Source organism: Pseudopipra pipra, chromosome 13 (genome assembly GCF_036250125.1).
Source record: "Pseudopipra pipra isolate bDixPip1 chromosome 13, bDixPip1.hap1, whole genome shotgun sequence".
Classification (NCBI taxonomy): domain Eukaryota; kingdom Metazoa; phylum Chordata; class Aves; order Passeriformes; family Pipridae; genus Pseudopipra; species Pseudopipra pipra.
The window spans coordinates 19,516,557-19,537,798 of NC_087561.1; the positions used below are offsets into that span (position 1 = coordinate 19,516,557).

Consider the following 21,242-nt stretch of genomic DNA (forward strand, 5'->3'; position numbering starts at 1 on the left):
GCTCTGCTGCTCCTCCCAGTTCACCCAGAGCTGTAGCCACCCCATGGCTTTGACCTCGTGCAAGTTAGTGAAAAAGTAACGACTTGTGGTTCCATGTGTTTTACCAAATTCATATTCCCTGACTGCAAAAGAGACACCACTGTTGAAGAACAAATGGCCAGGGTCTGGTAATCAACATGATGAATTTGGCCATGTGTGCTGTGTTTGTTCAGTGGAGTACAGTTGTCAAATAATGTGCTTCCAGGCTCCGTGAAGCAAATTAATTTTGTATCCTTTAATCAGAAAACCCTTATATTTTTCAAAACAATACCGTCTTTTCCTCCCCTGAGGGCCCTGCAGAGCATAAAGCAATGCACAGAAAGGAGAGAAATAGATGGAGAAAATAAACGTAGTGACAACATGACAAATCTGTATAATCTGGGAGAAATTTCTGTCGTTTTTTATTGCCACATGAATCTGAGCCTGGAGTTCTGTTATCTGATGTGGTAAATAAGGATGAATTAATGCCAAAAAAAAAGTGTATTTATAGCATGAATATACTGCTGAGTAATACAGTGGAGTTTGCTGCTTGGGAACACAGAGACCAAGTCTTATTCCAATGGAACACTTTTGCAACCCTGCCAAGTGCATCCTGCTGACACATCCTAAATCCATGAACAACCAGGGCCATCAGATTGCCTATGTGGGAGTCAATCAAGACTCCAGGGATGGAAGATAACAAGTAGACAATCAGTTAAAAAGCAAATTATTTTTTTTTTAGCAAACATGTGAATTAGCTGTGTATCTGCTAATAGGATGCTGCAGGTTCTAGAAGACTACAGAATTTGAAAGCAAGCAGGGAAAGTTAGAGAAAGAAAACATCATTGCTGGATCTAAAACACAAAGACAACATCTCTGGACTGGGGAGTGACCTTAGAGAAAGCACAGACTCAGCATCTTGCTGTGCCTTAACACAGATGAGCTCAGTTTTTAACAAGCTCACCTCCCCCCAGACCAGTTTTCCACACAAGCTATACTGTAAGTGTCTCTATATTTATTTTCTGTGATGAAGCTTTCCTAGGGCTCAGCCAGACACAGTTTTTGGGTTTTGTAGTCCTGCTGTCTCAACAATCTCATCTGGATGAATAAGAAAACTGAATACATCTCTCATTTTCTCTCATCTTATTCTCACATATCAGAAGAGAATGAAAATGAGCTGAATAGCCTCTCTATCTATTCCAAACAAATTCCTGTTTTCTCATGGAGTAGTTGAAAGCAGATATTGTTTAGGCTAGTGTCTACCCCAAAGAACAAGCTAACAGGTAGGATAAGAGAAAGGAAAATGAATACATTTTCCAAGTACTAGTTTTGTGTATCACAGATTCATAAATCTCCCCTTGCCCCTGGGGGGACCAGACTCATCACTGGTTACATTCCTGTCCTTATCACTAGCCTTCCCAACTACCTTTATCTCATGGCTACATAAATAAAGTTCATGTCCTCAAGGGAGAGTCACAGTGGTATTTTGGCTTCCCTGCTCCCTCAGACCTGATCCTGATCCAGACTAGGGGATGCACTTCAGTAAATACCTGATTTTCAGCAAGTGCAATAACTCCAGTGGGACTCTTCCTGTGCCAAGCATCAGGCATGTAGCTGAGTATCTCAGAGATTCAAGATCTGCAGTTTTTTCTTTGTGCAGAAATGAGACATGTGGAGGAAACAACAGTTCAGCATTTCCTGTACACCTGAACTGGCCACGGGCACTTTATCAGGAATGATGGCTTTCCCTGCATGCTACCTGAAAGGGAGAGATTTATCCACAGAATTTTTCAGCCTGGATTTCAAGCATTGTGTGAAGATACAAAGTCCTTCAAGGCTGTTGAGCAGCTCTTTGTTGCCACCAAGGAACTCTCAATAAAAAGCAGCTACAATAATCCTTGTGGAAACACCACCACTGGCTGTGAGTGTTTGAAGATGTGTCTTTGGGTCTTTGCCAGTGGCAAGGTCAGAGGCTGCTGGATGAGATCCCTCTGCCCCAGGGCATTGGGTCAGGTCTGCCACCAATAAATGGGATGGGGAGAAGGTCTGGGAGCACCAGCCAGTGCCAGCTCATTTCCTGCTGGCAAAATCACCTCAGCATAGGGAGAGTCTCATTTTCATAACAGTGAGAGAGGGTCTCACTACTAGGGAGCAAAGATGTTAAAGCACCAAGTTATCACTCATTACAGTTACATTTATATTTAAAATTATGGATCCAAACCTATCCATGAGGTCTACAAAGAATAACAGATAAATTCAGGCTATGCTCTGCTTTCATTTTTTCAGATGAATGTTTCTTTTTATACCAAGCATATGGTGCACTAGATTTCAAGTCCCATTGATAAAGACTCTAATCTCTGTCATGTCTTTATTATATTTTTCCATTTTCTGCTGAGTTGGAAAATGGCATTGCATGCCATCTGTCAGCATGATCATAGTGCAGTTTGCTGAAGTTTCAGACCAGCAGAGTGCTAGTGGCAGTTCCCTGTTCTCCTCCAGACTTAGGTTCTTATGGAACCAATATAGCCCCATTAAACAGTTACTTCACAAACATAAACTCATTTGTACAGCATGCTAATGACAATGATGCAAATGAATCTGTCATGTTGGTAACTACTATCCCTAACCACTCTATTCATGAATATATGGTAATTAAGCCATTGCTGCAAATGTAACTGTGTCAGCACTACTAAATTAAGGGCTGTACTGTAAATAAAAATGGGGTCATAAAAAGGAAAGAAGGCAGTAAAAGATAATGGATAGAAACACTAAGGGTAAAGTAGTGGAGGCTTTGCACAAGCAAAGGGAAATAATTTTAAAGGTTTCTACCAAAGGATCTATTTTGATACCATGGCTTGAAATTGCAGATAGATGCTGATTCCTTACAAAAACAATTTTTTGTCCTCAAATGCAATATTAAATCCCATGATTCTAGCAGGTTTTCAATAAAACTGAAAAGTGATCATCAACATATTACCTCTCTACTATGACTCCATCTCTGAGCTCATTAATAACCGTGTGAAGTATGAAAATATGACAATGAACTCCTTTTGTAAAAGTTTGCCACAGCAAAAATAAGAGGTTCCTATTCCCAATGAATAGCTTGCAGTCTGAACTATGCAAAGTCAGGAGGTTTCTTATTTGGTCAACTCAATCCCCAGTGCAGCCAGTTTTAGAAGCCAAAGAAAATTGTTCCCACATGAAGAACCACATTTCCTTTAAGTAGAAGAGAAATTGGATATTGGTAACAGAAACAACTTTGTTACACAAATGTAAATCACGAGAAGTACCACTGAAATCAATATTTTGTTTAGGTTCAACCTGGGTATAAATGATATCAGAGTCTGGTTGCAGGTCATCAACTCCAGAGTCCACCAGCAGTCTTACTGGTGGGACCTGGGCAACTTTCAGTATGAAAGACTTGAGGGTTGAACTAAAAACCAACAAAATCCTGAACTAAAATACATGTATTTGCTGAGGGGGAGAGAGAAAAGGTGGAAATGATTCCAGATGGGGAGGTGATACACAGATGCACAGAAGGAAGGATGGACATGAACAATTTATTGCGTATTCCACATTTGCAGATTTTTCCTGAGTCCATGATTTTCAGGGTGTGTAAAACCAAAGAGCACAAGGATCAAAACTGCAGGACACTGCACACAAAGAAAGCCACTGCCTGTAAATTAGTCTGGGAGATGCATAGAGGATAAACAGCCCTGAAGATGGAGCTTTATCTGTACTGTGAGAGTTTTCTCCACTGTGTCAGAGAGAGGACGTTTATCTTCCTCTAAGGGCTTTAATCCCTCCTGCTCCAGCACAGCAGCTGATTGCCAGCAGAGATTGGAGGATGCCTTTTTCCCAGGCTGTTTATTCCCCTTACATCCAGAATATGTTTTTCTGCCTTTTTTTCTCTCTAACTCAGCTAGAACAGAGCTCTGACATGGATGGGGGACTAAATTTGAGATCCCCAATACGCAAATCCTAACTGAATAGAGATGAGGTTATGCTGCATCCAACTGCAGCATAAATGTATATATAAATTATATTGGGACAGGTGCAGTATAGAGCTATGTGGTTCCACAGCATTTTGAGATATTGTCTGGGAAGTTCTGACTGAACTCTCCAATCCAGGTCACTGGGCAGCCACCACCCACAGCAGATCTCCTCCTTTTTTTTCCCTTACCTTTGCTTTGACAGTGCTGAGTGCCTGAACCAGAGCCAACCATGGATTTTGCAATGACCCCTCTATTTCTAAAGTGCTGGGCACAAACCACCCAGTACAGAAGAGATCACCTTCCTACTTGGCATTTCAAGCAGTTTGCACTCCAAATTCCCATGCCTGTCTTACCTCTGGGGTCTCCCCTGGGTTCATCCTGAAGTTGTGGATGGGGAATACGATGCCAGGGGAAACACGTTGCAGCTGCTGCAGGTAAAGATGACAGCAAACCCTTCCCACTGCCCTCTCAGATGCGCATTTGAGAGCATTTGCTTTTGCCCAGCTGCCATGGCATGAAAGCAGTGACTTTGCCAGTAAGTTTCCAGTTCTATCTACAGATTTCAGTGGTTTTATTGAAATGCAGGGTGGCTCAGAGATGCTGGGGGAAGGAAGTCTGTGAACCAAGGACCAAACATAGCAAAAATAATGTGAGGCAGTGATGGAATGTAAAATAGTTCCAGTCACTTAATGCAAAGTAAACTGTGACCAGCTTCAGGGTATTTATATATAGAATCATAGAATCACAGAATGGTTTGAGTTGGAAGGGACCTTAAAGCTCGTCTTGTTCCACCCCCTGCCATAGGGAGGGACACTTTCCACTAGACTAGGTTGCTCCAACCTCTGTCCAACCTGGTCCTGAACACTTCCAGGGATCAGACAGCCACAGCTTTGTGCTCCAGTGCCCCACTACCCTCACAGGAAAGAATTTCTTCCTAATATCTGAAACTATCTTTCTTAAAGAATTAAAAATTGCATACGAAGCAAAAGACCAGGTTTGCAGACAGATATCCAGGACAAGAGAGCATAAGAGCTTGAAAGGTATTCATCCTAAAGGCTAAAATTAGAGGTGAATTGTGGGAAGATGAAATTAAACCCCTTTGGTCTCATACAAACAGTCGCACCTGCCTGAGTGCCCCTGACTGCCCCCTCCACAGTCCCTGGCACTGTGTGCTCTTACAGCACACTCTGCCCAGGAGATTTATTGCCAGTTTGAGGCCTTTGCTTCCTTTCTGACAATTCAAACCTGTACTAAACCCACATCTGTGCCTGTGGGGGGAATTGATGGGGCATTTCTGAAAACAGACATCGGGTGCCCCAGCGTGAGCTCTGCCCGCGGGCGCAGGGAAGCCGTGCCGGGACCAACAGGTCCTGCAGGGCTCCGTGCACCGACCACAGCCAGGGAGTGCTGGGAGGGCTCAGCAAACACATCACGCCCTCTGTTTGCAGGGAGAGAGAGGCGCACACACGCAAGGAGCAAACGGCATCAAGTTAAGGATCGATGTGACCGCTGCTCGAGGTTATCTGTCTCCTGCCGGCTCCTGCAAGTATCAGCACTTGTGAAATGATGCAGCTCAGTGTCAGCCTTGCCAGAAAATATCCGTCACGATTTGGGCAGCCAAACAGACCGAGGGTGTGTCTGTCTGCAGGCAGGAATCAAAGGTGTGAATTCTGTGTTAGCAAAACGGAAAAAGGACCACGAGCCTAACAAGCAAATGGAGACAAATTGCTCTTGGGCAAGGGAGCCGAGGAAGGGGCTGGAGCACAAGTCTCATGAGGAGTGGCTGAGGGAACTGGGGTGCTCAGCCTGGAGATAAGGATAGTCAGGGGGAACCTCATTTCTCTCTACAACTCCCTGACAGGAGTTCGGAGCCAGGTGAGGTTGGTCTCTTCTCACAGGTAACAGGTGACACGACAAGAGGAAACAGCCTCAAATTGCAACAGGGGAGGTTTAGGTTGGACATCAGGAAAAATTTCTTCACTGAAGGGATTGTGAAGCCCTGGCACAGGCTGGCCAGGGAAGTGGTGTGACCACTGTATCTGGAAATGTTCAAAAGGTGTGTGGAGGTAGCACCTGGGGACTTGGTTTAGTGGTGAACATGGTGGTTTTGGCTTAGTGGTTGGACTCTATGACCTTAATGATTCTGTGACCCTATAGTCCATTGCAGAATGGAAGGAATATTGTGACAATGGGCATTACACTAATTTTCCTGTACAGTTTGGTGGGAGCAGCAGGTGTAAGCCCTGAGGCCTGATCTTCCCCTGACGTGAATTGGTGCTCTGCCACGAACATGGACCAAGCTGTCCTGGCCATGCACCAGTGGAGCAGCTGGCCTGGGGTGTTTGCTCAGTGTGTGTTCACTGAAGCAAAAAAAAAAAAAAAAAAAAAAAGATAGAATCCAAAATAAGGCTAATAAAGGTAATCCAGAGAAAAATTAAAACTCCTGAAGAGGAGGTGTAGAAATCTGCTCAAGTCTGCATCACCAGCTGTAGCTCCAAACATCTTGTCAAGTTATATTTCATCAAGCTGCACCACTTCTTGCAAATCCAAGTGGAATGGCAGCCCTGCAGGGATTACCCGCTGCCCAGTTAGCAAAGAAGAGATTCTGAAGTGCAGAAGGTTGGAAAGAAAAAGATTTCCAGTTTCCTACTTTAATTTCCATGTTCTGATGACCTGAAGTCATCTAAGGCAGAGATTAAAAAAAAAACCAAACCAAAACTATGGCGTTTTCTTAAGGGACAAATTATTTTTAGCCATGGAAATTTAAAGCTCTCTCCAAGTTCCTGAACTTTCAAAACTTTTCTTCACTAAGGAGCTTCACAGCAAAGCAGGTTCTCTTTTTTTCCCAAGTTTTCAACTGATCTAATTAAAACACGCAAAATTTCCCTTTCTGCAGGAAGGGAGGAATTCATACGGGGAATACAGTGAGATAAAAGGCATTTTCCAGAGGCTTTATTTCTAAGGATAATTGCTTCCCTTTCCATTTTTAGGGCTCAGCAACTGTCCTGTTTCAGTTGGTGGCAAAGAAATGGGAAATAAACAGTTGTGTCCATTTTAATTGATATTGTTCTTGAGATTGCTGGCACCAGATAGCTTTTGTGAGACAAAATGGGTCATCAGTGCCCTGCTGGGCATGATTCTAACTGACACTGATATCACTGCCAGAGCTTGGTGTATGTGGAAATCTGGCCCTTGATGTTTAATTTAGTTCAGGTGGCTCCAGAGGGGCAAATTCCCAAAGGGAACTTACAGATACATAGAATTATAGAATCACTCAGGTGGCTCCAAAGGAATGACTTCCCAAATGGGATATACATATATATTCTTTTTTAATGGAGCTTGGATTAGTATGGCTTTTTAAACATGACCCTGCTTTTTAATCACGTGCATTTCTGGGATTTTAGGGGTGTTTTGCACTGCTTTTTGAATGAAGCTCCCTTCTGCCCAGCACCCTGCCCCAGCCCGAGGACAGAGGCAGTGCTGCTGCAGCTCGCAGGGTGGCTGTGCCACCAGCATCAGCTTTTCCTGTTATCCCCTGGGATGGCAGAACACCCTTTCACATGTGCACCGTTTGCTCTTCCACACTGTGATCAGCCTGTGAGAGGCAGAACCCAGGGCCAGGATTTGCACTAAAATGCAGGAGAATAAACATTCTATAGAAAGTGTAGGAGAGGACATTAAAAACACCACTCAGAAGGGATGGCTAGAGAAGCCCTGACCTATATTGTCACTATAAAATGACCTTCTTTCTCACTAAAACTATTTTCTGTCCACAATCTGAACCTAATCTTTTCCGCTAAAGGGACTCTTTCCTTGGGTGCAAGGCCATCCCCTGGCAGTAAATTCAGCTCATCCCACTGGAACAGGGACAAATGGATGTCATTTACAAAGCCAACTGCACCCACTCAGCACGTAGAGTGCAGTGAAACCCCTGCAGCAGCTCCTTACGTGTCCCAGCCTTCGCATTTCAAACCCAAACTCTAAGCACGGGTCGACTGCGTCTGAGCAAGAAGAACATGGTTTTGTGTTCTTGGACTGACACAAAACACGGGCAGAAGTTTTGAATAAATGATTTGCTGTGAATTATTTACTCGCCGCTACTCAGAGAACCTCAGAGGACAGAGAGGGCATTTCAACATCTGCACAATAAAATATGGAGTTGACTCTGTGCTGTTTGCAGGGGAAGAAGGGTTTGCCCCAGTGCTCTGACTGATTTAGCTGGTGTGTTCCTGGCATGGCTGCCAGTGGGCTCTGGCACTTTGAGACATGAAGCCCGTTGTCTGCACAATGTTTTTGTGCCCCATTAAAGGCATTGTTGCATTTCACCTTATAGGTGGGTGCATCTCTGGGTCAGAAAAAGTGCTTCCTGTACACAGGCTGTAGCAAGTAAACTGTTTCCTTATGAGAAGTGCGAGTGAGGTGCAGCAGGTTCAGACTGTATGTATTACTCATCTTTTAATAATATCTCAGCAAATTTTAGGGGGGTTTGGTGGCAATTCGGATCATTAAAATGGCAAGACATGGCTTTGACTTGTCTATAAGGCCAATTACAAATCTTCTTCTGCGTAAAGCCTCAGTTGTGAGCATGAAGTGGTTAAGAAAGGCTCATTGTGGCAATAATAGTGCTTAAAAAGGAAAAAAAATTAATGCCACAGTGTTGTGCCCATGACAGAACCACAGGGGATTGGCAGGGGGCAACAGAGTAAGAAACTGGACATGCTCCCCCCATGGATGCTGTCAGGGGTGTGACCCTCTCTGTAAGGGATCTGGCTGTGGGCACGTCACAGTGTGGAGGCAGGACTGGTGCTGCAGTTGGATTTCCTCTCTCCTAGTGCAAGGAAAACACTGCGTTCAGCTTGAGGTGCTGAAAGGGATGAAGTGAACCCCAGCATAACCAGTGGTGCCTGGAGGGAGACGGCAGGAAAAGGAAGGAGAAAAAGGCCCTGCTGGCCATAGGGAAGCTATCCTGGCCAGGGAAAAGATAAAAGCTGGATTTCAGTGGATTTAAAAAAGTTAGGAGACTTGCTCGGTTGTCTCACTTGACACTTGTGTGTCAAAGTGCCTGGGAAACAAGAGGAAGATACAGACTCGGAGCCCCAGGATGCCTGGAGAGTTGTGGTCAGGAGCTGGTCCCTGGCCTGGCTGTCACTCGGTGCTGTGCCCACAGGTGCTCATGGCCCTGGACACACACACCTCAGCCTCCCTCGGGCCAGGCTGGTGTGGGACCAACACCACACCCAGGCTGTGAGGGAATGCATGGGTGAGAGGTGTGGGGGTTTGGAGATGGGGGTGTTAGAATTTAAGCTCAGCCAGCAACGAAGTACCATGCAGCCACTCACCTTCACACACTCCCCCCGTGGGATGGGGAGGACGATTAGAAAGAAGGCAAAACGTGTGGGCTGAGATAAACCCAGCTTAATAATTGAAATAAAATAAAATATTGTAATAATAATCATCATCATCCAACTGTCATGAAAAGAAAGGTAACAAAACAGACACAGGAATAAAACCCAAGAAACACAAGTGATGGATATACAATATGGTCACTCACCACTTGCTGACCAATGCCCAGCCCATCCCCTAGCAGTGACTGATGACCCCAGACAGCTCTCCCAGTTTCTGTACTGGGCAGAACACTCTATGGAATCAAATATCCCTTTGGCCAGTTTGAGTCAGCTGTCCATGCTCCCTCCCAGCTCCCTGCACACCTGCTTGCTGGCAGAGCATGGGACACTGAACTGCCCTTGGCTTTGGGTGGGCCCTGAGCAGCAACAACTCAACATCAGGGTGTGATCAACACAATCCTCACACTGATTCCAACACAAATCCCTGCATCAGCTACTGGAAAGGGAATTAACTCTATCCCAGCCCAAACTAGGGAAGTGCGTGTGGGTGTGGATGGATGTGAGTGTGGATGTGTGTGAGTCTGCAGATGTGTGTGTGTGTGGATGTGCAGGGGGTGTGTAGGCGGGTGTGGGTGGGTGGATGTGGGGGGGTGAGGGTGTGGATGTGCGAGGGTGTGTTTCTGGGTGGGAGTGTGGGAGGGTGGAAGTGTGAGGGGGTGTGTGTGGGGTCTGTGTGAGGGTGCATGTGTGTGTGAGACAGGAGGATACGTGTGTGCATGTGATGGGAAGATGTATATGTGTTTGTGCATGCATGTGTGTGAGGGGTGACTGGATCCATGTGAGCGTGTGACAGCAGGGTGTGTGGGGGTGACTGTGTGAGGCACAGCTGTATTGGGGGATGTGTGGAGCAGGTGTATCTGTGTGTGCGGGGCGGGTGTATTGGGGGTGTGTGGTGTGAGTGTATCCATGTGTGTGCAGGGTGAGTGTATCCATGTGTGTGCAGGGTGAGTGTATCCGTGTGTGTGCGGGGTGAGTGTATCCATGTGTGTGCGGGGCGGGTGTATTGGGGGTGTGTGGTGTGAGTGTATCCGTGTGTGTGCAGGGTGAGTGTATCCGTGTGTGTGCGGGGTGGGTGTACCTGTGTGTGTGCGGGGCGGGTGTATTGGGGGTGTGTGGTGTGAGTGTATCCGTGTGTGTGCAGGGTGAGTGTATTGGTGTGTGTGCGGGGTGAGTGTATCTGTGTGTGTGCGGGGCAGGTGTATTGGGGGTGTGCAGGGTGAGTGTATCTGTGTGTGTGCAGGGTGAGTGTACCTCTGTGTGTGCGGGGCGGGTGTATTGGGGGGGTGTGGTGTGAGTGTATCGGTGTGTGTGCGGGGCAGATGTATCTGTGTGTGTGCAGGGTGGGTGTATCGGGGTGTGTGCGAGGCGGGTGTACCCGTGTGTGCAGGGTGGGTGTATCGGGGTGTGTGCGAGGCGGGTGTATCGGTGTGTGTGCGGGGCGGGTGTACCCGTGTGTGTGGGGCGGGTGTATCGGTGTGTGTGTGGGGCGGGTGTATCGGTGTGTGTGCGGGGCGGGTGTATCGGGGTGTGTGCGGGGCGGGTGTATCAGTGTGTGTGCGGGACGGGTGTACCCGTGTGTGTGGGGCGGGTGTATTGGTGTGTGTGCAGGGTGAGTGTATCGGTGTGTGTGCGAGGCGGGTGTATCGGTGTGTGTGCGAGGCGGGTGTATCGGTGTGTGTGCGGGGCGGGTGTATCGGTGTGTGTGCGGGGCGGGTGTATCGGTGTGTGTGCGGGGCGGGTGTATCGGTGTGTGTGCGGGGCGGGTGTATCGGTGTGTGTGCGGGGCGGGTGTATCGGTGTGTGTGCGGGGCGGGTGTACCCGTGTGTGTGCGGGGCGGGTGTATCGGTGTGTGTGCGGGGCGGGTGTATCGGTGTGTGTGCGGGGCGGGTGTATCGGTGTGTGTGCGGGGCGGGTGTACCCGTGTGTGTGCGGGGCGGGTGTATCGGTGTGTGTGCGGGGCGGGTGTATCGGTGTGTGTGCGGGGCGGGTGTATTGGGGGGGTGTGGTGTGAGTGTATCTGTGTGTGTGCAGGGTGAGTGTATCGGGGTGTGTGCGGGGCGGGTGTACCCGTGTGTGTACGGGGCGGGTGTACCCGTGTGTGTACGGGGCGGGTGTACCCGTGTGTGTGCGGGGCGGGTGTATCGGTGTGTGTGCGGGGCGGGTGTATCGGTGTGTGTGCGGGGCGGGTGTATCGGTGTGTGTGCGGGGCGGGTGTATCGGTGTGTGTGCGGGGCGGGTGTTTCGGTGTGTGTGCGGGGCGGGTGTATCGGTGTGTGTGCGGGGCGGGTGTATCGGTGCGTGAGGGGCGGTGTGTGCCCGTGAGCTCCGCTCGGCTCGGCTCGGCTCGGCCCGGCTGCCGCGGAGGAGCGGCGGAGGCGGCGGGAGCACTGCGGGGCCCCGGCGTTCTCCCGGAGGCGGGTCGCAGCCCTGCCCGGTGCCGCCCGCCGGGGCGCGATGCGGCGGCCGCGCTGCGGGGCCCGCGGGCGGTGCGGAGCGGCGGGGCCGCGGGCAGCGGCGTAGCGGGGCCGGCGGGGCGGCGGGCGGGGCGGAATGGGGGCGGCCGCCCCCCGCGGGCGCCCGGCGGATCGCGGACGAGCGGCGCGGCCCGGCGGTGCCGCCTGACGGAGCGGCGCGGAGGTGAGCGGGGACGGGGCGGCGGGCGGGCGGCACCGGGCGGGAGGAGGGGGCCGAGAGCCCCCCGGTCACCCTCGGAAATTGGAGCCCCGAGCCCTCGGGCACCGGGCGGGGGTGGCCGGGACCGCTCCGTGCCCGCATCCCCCGGCACCCGCCTGCCCCGGCGTGAAGCGGTGCTCCCGCTGAAGTTGCCAGCGCCGGGGCCGGGCGGGATGCGGAGCCGAGCTGGATGCGGGGCTGAACGGGATGCGCGGCCGCGCTCCCCCACGGGAGTTGCCGGCAGCGCCGGGACCGGCATCCCCAGGGCCGGTGATGGATTTGGGCAGCCCTGGCCCTAAATGACAGCACGTACCGGCCACCTGCACCCTCACAGCGTGGGGTAAATACCGATGTAAGTTGCTGTTAATTCGGGCATCTCTTGACCTGTCATATGGGTGACCCATGAGCCTTCAGAATGGGAACGGTGACAGTGATACCAGAGGGGTGTTCTCTTCTGTGATGCTTGAAGAAAAAAATGCCTCTTTTATCGACCCCTCTTTGAACTACTGAGCATCTTGCAGTTTATAGTTTAGCAAATTCCCGAGCCTGAAAAAAAAGATAGGGATGATTTTCAAGACTCTTCATGAGTTCATTTGCTTACTATGGAGCTGTGACTTCAGTGGTCTCTTTGGTATAAAAACATTCTGCTTGTGTGATATTTTTGGTGACATTGACAACAGATTTGTAAGTCATGGTTATGAATATGGTAATGTGCAAGTCTCCCGTTAAATTTTCCGTGCCCTAGGTAGCATGGTAGAACAGTCACGTATGAAGTCGTGCGTTCTCAGGCAATGTTTCTTTGAACTCCCAGTCTGTTTGATCACTTCTTCTTAACTTTTCCACTGTATAGTAAAAAATATTTGGTCTTTCTGGTGGTCAGATGTAAACCCTAAGTTTTGTGCCTGGTGCATCTCCTTGCCAGCAAGCTTATGTAATGCGGCGACCTGTGCAGAATGCAAGAGGAGATCACAGGCTCACAGAATATCCTGATTATGAAGGGATCCACAAGGATCAAAGATGGAAGGGAACATTTTTGGAAAGAGGATTGTCTTTGTGGTTACGATGCCTCTGTGTGTGTTCATGTCCCCATGGGGGAACTGAGGAGGGTTGTTCTGTTCTGTGGTCGTTCTACCTGATCCTGGGCAAGTCTCTCAGCCTTCTTTAGTGTTGGTGCCTTCTCTTTAAATACAGCATATCCTGTATCACTGCTTCCCAGGGCTGCGTGAAGCTACTCAGAAGCCTGTGAAAGCACTTTTTAGCCAGGGGGGTACTGTGTAAATGCAAATTAGTATATTGCTGTTTTAAAAATGCTTTTCAGAAGTTAAAACGGTATCTCCAAGCAGTTTATTCAAACTGTAGCCAAATGTCTGTTCAGTGAGCTCCAAAGCAAACTGAAGGAACTGTTTTCTTAAGTAATACTCCCTTGTAGGGAAATCTGGTGTCGTTTCTCAAGAAAAGAAAAAAAAAAATCACATTTGGGTGTTATCATATGTGTCACTTTTTATTCGGTCCAGGAATATTTACTCCAAGTTTCTCTGCATGTAACTTGGCAGTAATTATTAGCTGAAGAAACACTTCAGTCCCAGACTCTTTAAGCTGTAAGTAGTGGATGAAGACATGAAAACACTTCTCCTGACCACGACATCCAACTGGCCCACTGCAAATCCACTGGTCTCTGTGGTGGGGCTCTGCTGTTCCATCTGCTTGTGCTTTCATTCTGAGATGCAGCAATGATCAATACACTTTCAGTTAGGAGCAAGACTGTCTAGGCAAGAACTATGTCTCAGATACTTCTACAGCATTCATTTCTAGCATTAAAAGTAAAGAAAAAGGTCAAGGTGCTGGCTTTTTTTAAACTGTGAAAAAAAACTAGATGGAAAAGGACTTGAGCTTGAGACTAACCTCTGATCAGCTTTATCTTGCAAGTACATAGAACAGTAACAGAATTCCTTATTTTTATTACTGGGCTTCTGAGAGAATGATTTCTATTTTGATGTGCATTACTTTTCATTCTAGCATATTGAAATCTCATTGGTTTTGTTATATGTGTTTTTAAGGCACTGTTACTTTTCTTAACCTCTTTCTGCTTTGGTAGAATCTCTGAATAGCTTCTACTCAGAATTGCATTTAAGGCAATACAAGGCTCAAAATTCTTTGATTAGATTGCTTTTTGCAAAGATTTATTTCTGGCAACCTTAAAAATACTTATAATGTCAATTCTGAGGTCTTTTCGTGTTGTGGATTTAATAGACAAGATACTGTCAGCTGAGCTGTGAGTCTTGCTAATAATATTATTATGTTGTTTTTTGAAAGATATAATTCTTGAAAACATACCTCGGAGGAGAAAATTCACAATAGCTATGTGCAAAATTTTTTTCTACAACAGATGGAAGAGCATTCAAGGGTGGCTAAAATTAGTTTGAAACAGAAGATTATTCCTACAAGTACAGTAGTATAATTTGTACAAAATGAGCCAAATCCTACTAATTGTTACACTGGTGTAAATATAAAGTAATTTCTTCGCCTGGAGTTTCTCCATCTTTAGCCCCCCATTCTCATCTTGACAACAGCATAATATTCACTCACTGAGACTCCAGTTCCAAATGTGCTGTAATATGGTTGTGGGTAGAGAGTTGCTGAATGACTCAGATGAATGTAGCTCAGAGTAAACAAACATGTAAATCATTTCTGGCTAGAGAGGGAGAGAAAGAAAAGCATGAGAAGAGCAGGGAAAAGCCAACCTCCAGTACGAGACATTTCTGAAGGCACCATCAGCCAGGATCACCCAGTTCAGCAGATTGCAACCATCAAAAACTCAGGTCTAGATTTGCCACGGTCTATTACCTTTGGAAATGAGAGAAACCATATGGGGTGAGTGCCTAAAAGGCAGGTATTACACACAAGCAGAGTTTTCCAGTTGCTGGGCTGACAGCCTGGGACAAAGGTGAGCAGGCTCATGTCAACACCTGCATTTGGCACATTTCAGTGGCCCACTGAGAGCTGGGAACCGGGTGTGCTGCCTGCCCCAGAGGGAGGATGCTGCCAGGGATGGAGGGTAGTGTCTTCAGTGTCCAGTTTGGGGAAAAAATGCAAGCTAGCAAGGGATTCCTCAATGTTTCTGAACCTGAAATCCTGGAGAACAATGTGGAGTTGGTATGAGTAATTGCAGAGACCCAGCTTGTGGTTCAGAGTAAGAAGTACCAGAGAGCTGAGTGGCTTTTAAACAACTGTGGGTTTCTTTTCTAGACAAGTCTCTAGCACCAAGCCAGGGCAGGCAAAGGCTGCTCTCATTTGTTTTTTCTGCCAAGTGAGATGGCCAGTAAGCACAAATCACTGCTACAGAGGATCTTTCCAACCAGGTTCTCTTGAATGCCCAAGCCCAGTGCAGTTAAAAGTCGTGGGAGACTGGAGCTGTCCCTGTGTGAGGAAGGCTGCAGTCGCTGTACAGCTGGGGCAGGATTTTTATTCCTGTCAGCTGTCTGAGTGATTCTGCTTCAGTGTGTTTTCAGGATAAGTTAGGTTAAGTTCCCTCTTGGGGAAGCAAGGAATGTGCTCACATCCAGGGTTGAAATGAGGAGAACTGGGGCTGGTTTCCTCCTGCTGCATGTTCCCCAGAGCTCTGCCTCCCTGCTGCATAACCTGCCTCGTGTTTTGGCCGCTTTTACCATCATGGTAAAGAGGATGCTCTGTTGTTGTGTGGAGTTGTTCAACATAAAATTTGTGCTCTTCCTGACATTTCCTGCCTTGGAAAGCAACAAGGGGCCCTTAGAGGGAAGGGTGGCTGTAGGTATGGCATCCTTGTGGTGTTTTCTGTGAGATGACGGCTGGGAAGGGGAGGAACTGGAATAAAAAGGAATATTTCTGTATGAGTAGCAGGTAGACTTAGGTCCTCATTTCTCCCTTTTTTACGTTCTTTAGGGCACATCAGGTTCTGTATCGTATTGGTCACCGTGGCCATGAAAGGAGACTTGACTTTGGCAGCAAGATGGTTTTTGCTAATAGGAATGATGGGTGTTTCTGTTAGATCACGTTAGACACGTATTATTATTTATTCTCCGCTCAGTTTCTGAATTCAAGCCAGGAGGCTGCTTTGTCCTTATTCCCTCTCCCTTCTCTCTCTCTCTCTCTCTCCCTCTTCACATGCATTGAACATGTTCTACTGAGAACTGAAGCAATTTCCTGGCCCCTCTCACGTGTCCTGCATCCCTTTTGCATCCTTAGAGAGCAATCTGATTCACTGTTTGGGAAAGACTGGATTAAGCACCTGAATAGTCAGATATGTTTCCTATCATGTCTGCTAATTAAATTGTAATGCTCGTTACCACGGGATCCTGTGGAAGGCAAAAGCATAAGCAGGTTGAAAAAGATGAGCTGAGTTCACAATGAACAGAGAGTGGATAGCAAACATGAAGGTCTGGATGTAACCTGTGATAACATCTTGGGATAGAAAGATCATGGGTTTAATCCATTCCTGTGTTCTCCTAGCACTGACACATACAGCTTGCTAAAACAAAAAAATCTCTTTCTTCTCAATAAAATAAAGAGGGAAGAGCAGAGCCTGTGGAATAGTGCTTACTGGGCATTCTGGTTCCAGAATGATAACCAGGGTAGAGATTTCAGCCTGCTCTCTCACAGGTATTAATGGATTAACATAGGAGGCTGCAAGAATTTCATTGTGTGAAGCCTTACTGACAAAGCCAGTGAGAAGATGAAGATATTTGGGGCTCAGGGTTCTGGCTGGGACCAGATGAAATAATTCCACTCTCACATTTGGTGTTTTGTCCTGTTCATTCTGATTTGTGCTGAATTATGAAATGGAGTTGCTGATCTCTTACTTAGCCTCGAGCTGCAGTTAATGGAAATCTCTGTGTTATGTGTGTTTGGAGTATTTGAAAGTTTCCAGATGGAAAGACCTCCAGGTTTATAAAATTGCCCTAATGCCTTAAAATTGTTCATAATAGTAACAAGAGGAATAAGGATTCCTAGGACATCAGTGCCTCATCACTGAGTCTTCTCTTGTGAGGTCAAGTTAGAGGCAGGGACGTGGTCAGTGGTCAGGGGCTCTGAGGTGGGTGCCCAGGGAACAGCTGGGAAGGCTATTTCAAATAGAAGCATCTGCTGCAAGAGAAGGATTTTTAACTGTAGAGGAGAGGTTTTGTGGACAAAGGAAGTAAAACCTGATCTATGGAAGAGGGCAGGAGAGCACAGAGAATGTTTGAACAAAAAGATGTGAAGTGCCTGCAGTATATTTAAGGCTATAGTGAAAATCTTTTGCCCAGATTTTTCTGTTCTGTATAATACCATCAGGGGATCTTCATCTGGGAAGCGCAGACTGAGCCTCTGAAGAATCTTAAAAGTCTTCCTAAGTTTGCTTCTTCCGCAGTATCCCATTTATTCAGCAAGAAAACACAGACTAACTTCCCTCTTGGGAGAGTCTGTGAGAGCCATACCTGGAGCTGACTGTGCCCAGTGGCTCTGCATGGGCTGGTGGAGGGAACAAGGCTCCCAGACACAACCCTGTGCTCCACCAGCCTCTTGGTTCCTTGGCAGGGAGAGCAGCTCCTGTGGGCCCTGGCTGACACCCCATGGCCAGCTTGGTGCACAAAAGGAGAGAGGTACCACCTGGCCAAGTCACTGTTCCAGACAGACCCTCAGTCCCCTCTCTGTGCTGGGGACATAAGGGGCACAAGCTGAACCCAGACCAGGGGGTGCTCTGTAGCTGGGAAAAGGGCTTCAGGCTTCTCAGATTCAAGGTCTAAACCAAGTGTCTGCCTTAAAATGCACATCTTTGTTTAAGCCTGGAGCTCTGTGTTTTTGGAGTGTTAGGGCAAATGTTCTGACATTTGTCTGTGGGTTTCTCTGCGTCTTGACACCGTGCCAAGCTTGGAGTGATATCTTCCCAGCTCTCCTTCTTCTCCACACACAGGGATTGGTGCTGCTGTGCACACATGCACATTACTAAGGTTACACCAAGAATTGGTGATGAGGGCATGTTATGGTCCTGTGAGCATGGAATGTCTTTGCTTCCACGTTATCTCCTGCAGTTTTCCCTGCACCTTGTCTGTAACCTCGTCAAACAGGCTGAGCAGCTGATGAGTGGGCGCCCTGCCTGTCAAAGACATGGGTAGGAATATCAGCAGTCAACAAGCCATCTCATTAGCTATTGGCATGAAATGGAATCAGGGAGGGTTGACACCCCTCCCAAAAATAAACCCATTGCTGTCCACAGAAGCCGCATGAACCCCTGCTTGACTGAAATAGTTTGGGAAAAGAAAGGAGTTGATGAGTGTCTTGGCCGAAAGTAATAGATGCAGGATGCTGCAGTGGATGAAAGGAAGAGGTATTCTAGTTCTAGCTCTTCATACAGGGGTTTCTGGACAATCTCCAGTGAAAAATAGTTCATCTGCACTGGCCATGCAGCTATGGAGTGGGTCAGGTAGCACAAATAACTAGCAAATCTTTCTGGGTTGTCTTCTGATTTTGCTAAAGATTGGAATGTACTCATGAATGGAACAAAGCAGAAAATGGGGTGTTCTTCCTACAAAAATCTTACATATTCCTAACACGTCACTCCATTCTTCAAACGTAACAGTCACCAAGCACCCAAAGTTTGTAATTATTTGTGCAAAGAGAACCCAAGAGCCTTATTAGTTAAATCACTCAGCAGAGAGCTGCAGAAAGACAAGGAAGGTCTGGGATTCAAGCTGCCAACACAAGGGTGAGCCTGGCCCACAGTCTGTATGGTCTTTTTGTATGGAAGAAAGATCAAATTTATCAGAGTTATTATCTCTGCCTGATCCCTGCTCAGGGACATTTCCAGTTTAAGGCTAAGTTCAGTTCTCAGAATTCCCAATTCTTGCCTTGCTGAAGGGAAATGTGGCTCTAATCAGCCTCTTCTCTTTCACCAGTCCTGGACTGGCCATAAGTCGAATTGCTGGTGAAAACTGAAGGTCTCCTCTGGACCTGTAAGGTGAGCAGAGAAGCAACAGCGGGAAATGGAAAAATTCCCACTGACTTTATTGAGTTTTGGATCTGGACATGAAGAGCAACATTTTATTTCAGATAACTGTCCTTTGAACAGTTTATTTTCATTCTTTTTAAAGGCACACTAGCTGATGGCACCAAAATTCAGGGTGAAGTATTTGGGGTGTAATGAAGGAGTGGGGTTGCTGCCATGACCTTCCCATGTGCATTGGGATTAATCTTTCTCTCTTGCAAAAATCAACTGGAAACAAAGCTCCTTCACCTGCAGCACTGACCTGTGCAGAGCAGGCAAGTTCAGGGCTGGTTTTTGTGTTTGCTTTTTTAAGATCAGAGACTTTTTTTCCTGCTTCTGCATGCAGAGCTTCCCCTCAGTGACCAGAGGTGTGGATGTGGAGCAGGACACCTGCCTGCACCTGTGTAGCAGGCGACTTGTGAAGGTGACCTCTTCAGAAGTGTCCTTCTGTCCCTCCCAGAATGGAGGCTAACTGAGCCCAGAAGTTCAGGCTCAGCCCTCAGAAAACACAGAGTTACAAATGGGTCAGTAAAAGCCGAGAAGTTTCTTTGCAGTGTGACAGGCCAAGGTGAAGGGAACTAAGGAGTTGCTCCAGAGTCAGACGTGTGATTCCTGCAGCCCTGCTACAGAGCCCCTTTCATGGCAGGTCTCTCTCAGAGTCCTTTAATCTGCTTGTTCTGCTTGGCTGAAGTCCTTTGACTGCCACATCTGGAGCAGTGAGGCTGCAGTGCTGTGAGAGGATGCTGTGCCTTATTGTTCCTACATTTGAACCAGGATAACAGCTCAAACATCTGCCAAATCTCTGCCGCTGTCAGATTATTCACAGAAACTACGTTGCTAGATGGATTTTTTTTTTTTCTGGTTTATGGACATTTCAGACCCTGATCTAGGTTCTACAAATGGCTCTGGTGCTCTTGGATGTTTGGCCAAACACATTTTTGCCAGCAATAGCTTATAGACTGGTCTCTCAATTTCTGTGATGCCTGTAGGGGAATTTGGGCAGCCTCAGGTTGTTCTTCTGCTTCATCCAGACACTGAGAGCCTGCTCTGTTCCAAAGCTTTCCAGTAGCACTGGCAAACTGAGTGCTGTTGCACACATTACAGCATGGGCTTTCCTCCCTTTTCAGGGGATGACCAGGCTTGAGTGGGCACATGCTGGGTCACACAGCAGTGTGCAGACATAGAGCAGTGAGTCCTGGGCTGTAGCATGTTCCTGTGCTTAAATGTTGACACATTATGAAGAGAATCCAAGATTCAAAAAAAAGAATCAAATTAGGCTTTTAGTTCTTGTTCATTGCTGGAAAATCTGAAGCATGTTAAATGGCATTATTACTGTGCCCATATTGCAGTTGCTGTTTAAATCGGCTTTATGGGTTGAGCCTCTTAGCGTGGAGTTAGGGGAGATTAGCAGCATTTTCAGTCATTTCACGAACAAGGAAGGAGAAACACAGCAGTGTACCCATGATCATGCAAGACTGAGAAGTCAAAGCCAGGTCTTTTCTTTCCTTGATGCTGTGCCACACAGAGCTGTCACTGAGTTCAGTTTATTAGTTCAGAAGCAATCAAACAGTGTTCTACTAATAACATGGATACAGGAGGGGTACAAACATGCTGTGTAGATTTTTTGAGGGATGGATTTCCATTGTGATTATCTTTTATAGTCTCAACATACAGAATCTGCCTTTGTGAGCACCAAGTGGGGAATTGAGTAGTAAAGAATTGAGACCTCAGACACGAGAAATGAGGAATATGGGCAGTTCTTCAGTGGAAGTGTGAAGTCTTTTATAGGAAAGATAAATATGATGGATAACTGATGCTGTTCAAAAGTACTGACTTGTTTCTAAATTAACCAACACATAAGTAGACCTACTTTTATCTCTTTTAAATTTATTCTTTTATTATCTTGGTTTGGAACCAGAAGCCTAATCTGATGTTTTTCATCTAACATTCCTGTTGAATCCATATGGATCAATTATCTTTATCAAGAGCATTATGTTGGTACTAAAGAGACTGTCTTGCACCTGAAAAATGAACTCTGGAAACCGCCTCCTCAGACTGCAGAATTTGTCTAGCCCAGCTGGACCAGCTCTGTGCAGCAGGGATGGTGAAGACACAGGGGGGTGTTTGAATACCAGAAAGTTTTTTAGTTGGAC

At 47.1% G+C, this 21,242-nt stretch overlaps 1 protein-coding gene across 4 annotated transcripts in view; it reads left to right on the forward strand.

Annotated features, from left to right (window-relative positions):
* Window positions 1-11,962: 11,962 nt before the first annotated feature.
* Window positions 11,963-21,242, forward strand: part of TRPC5 (transient receptor potential cation channel subfamily C member 5) — a 102,699-nt gene continuing 93,419 nt past the window's right edge. For 3 of the 4 annotated variants that reach the window (XR_010434141.1, XM_064670266.1, XM_064670263.1), the window contains exon 1: window positions 11,963-12,056. The gene's annotated coding sequence lies outside the window, so the exon portion shown is untranslated. Of the gene's footprint in view, window positions 12,057-12,423; window positions 12,445-21,242 lie in introns of those variants that run through there. The other variant, XM_064670265.1, reaches the window with a different exon arrangement.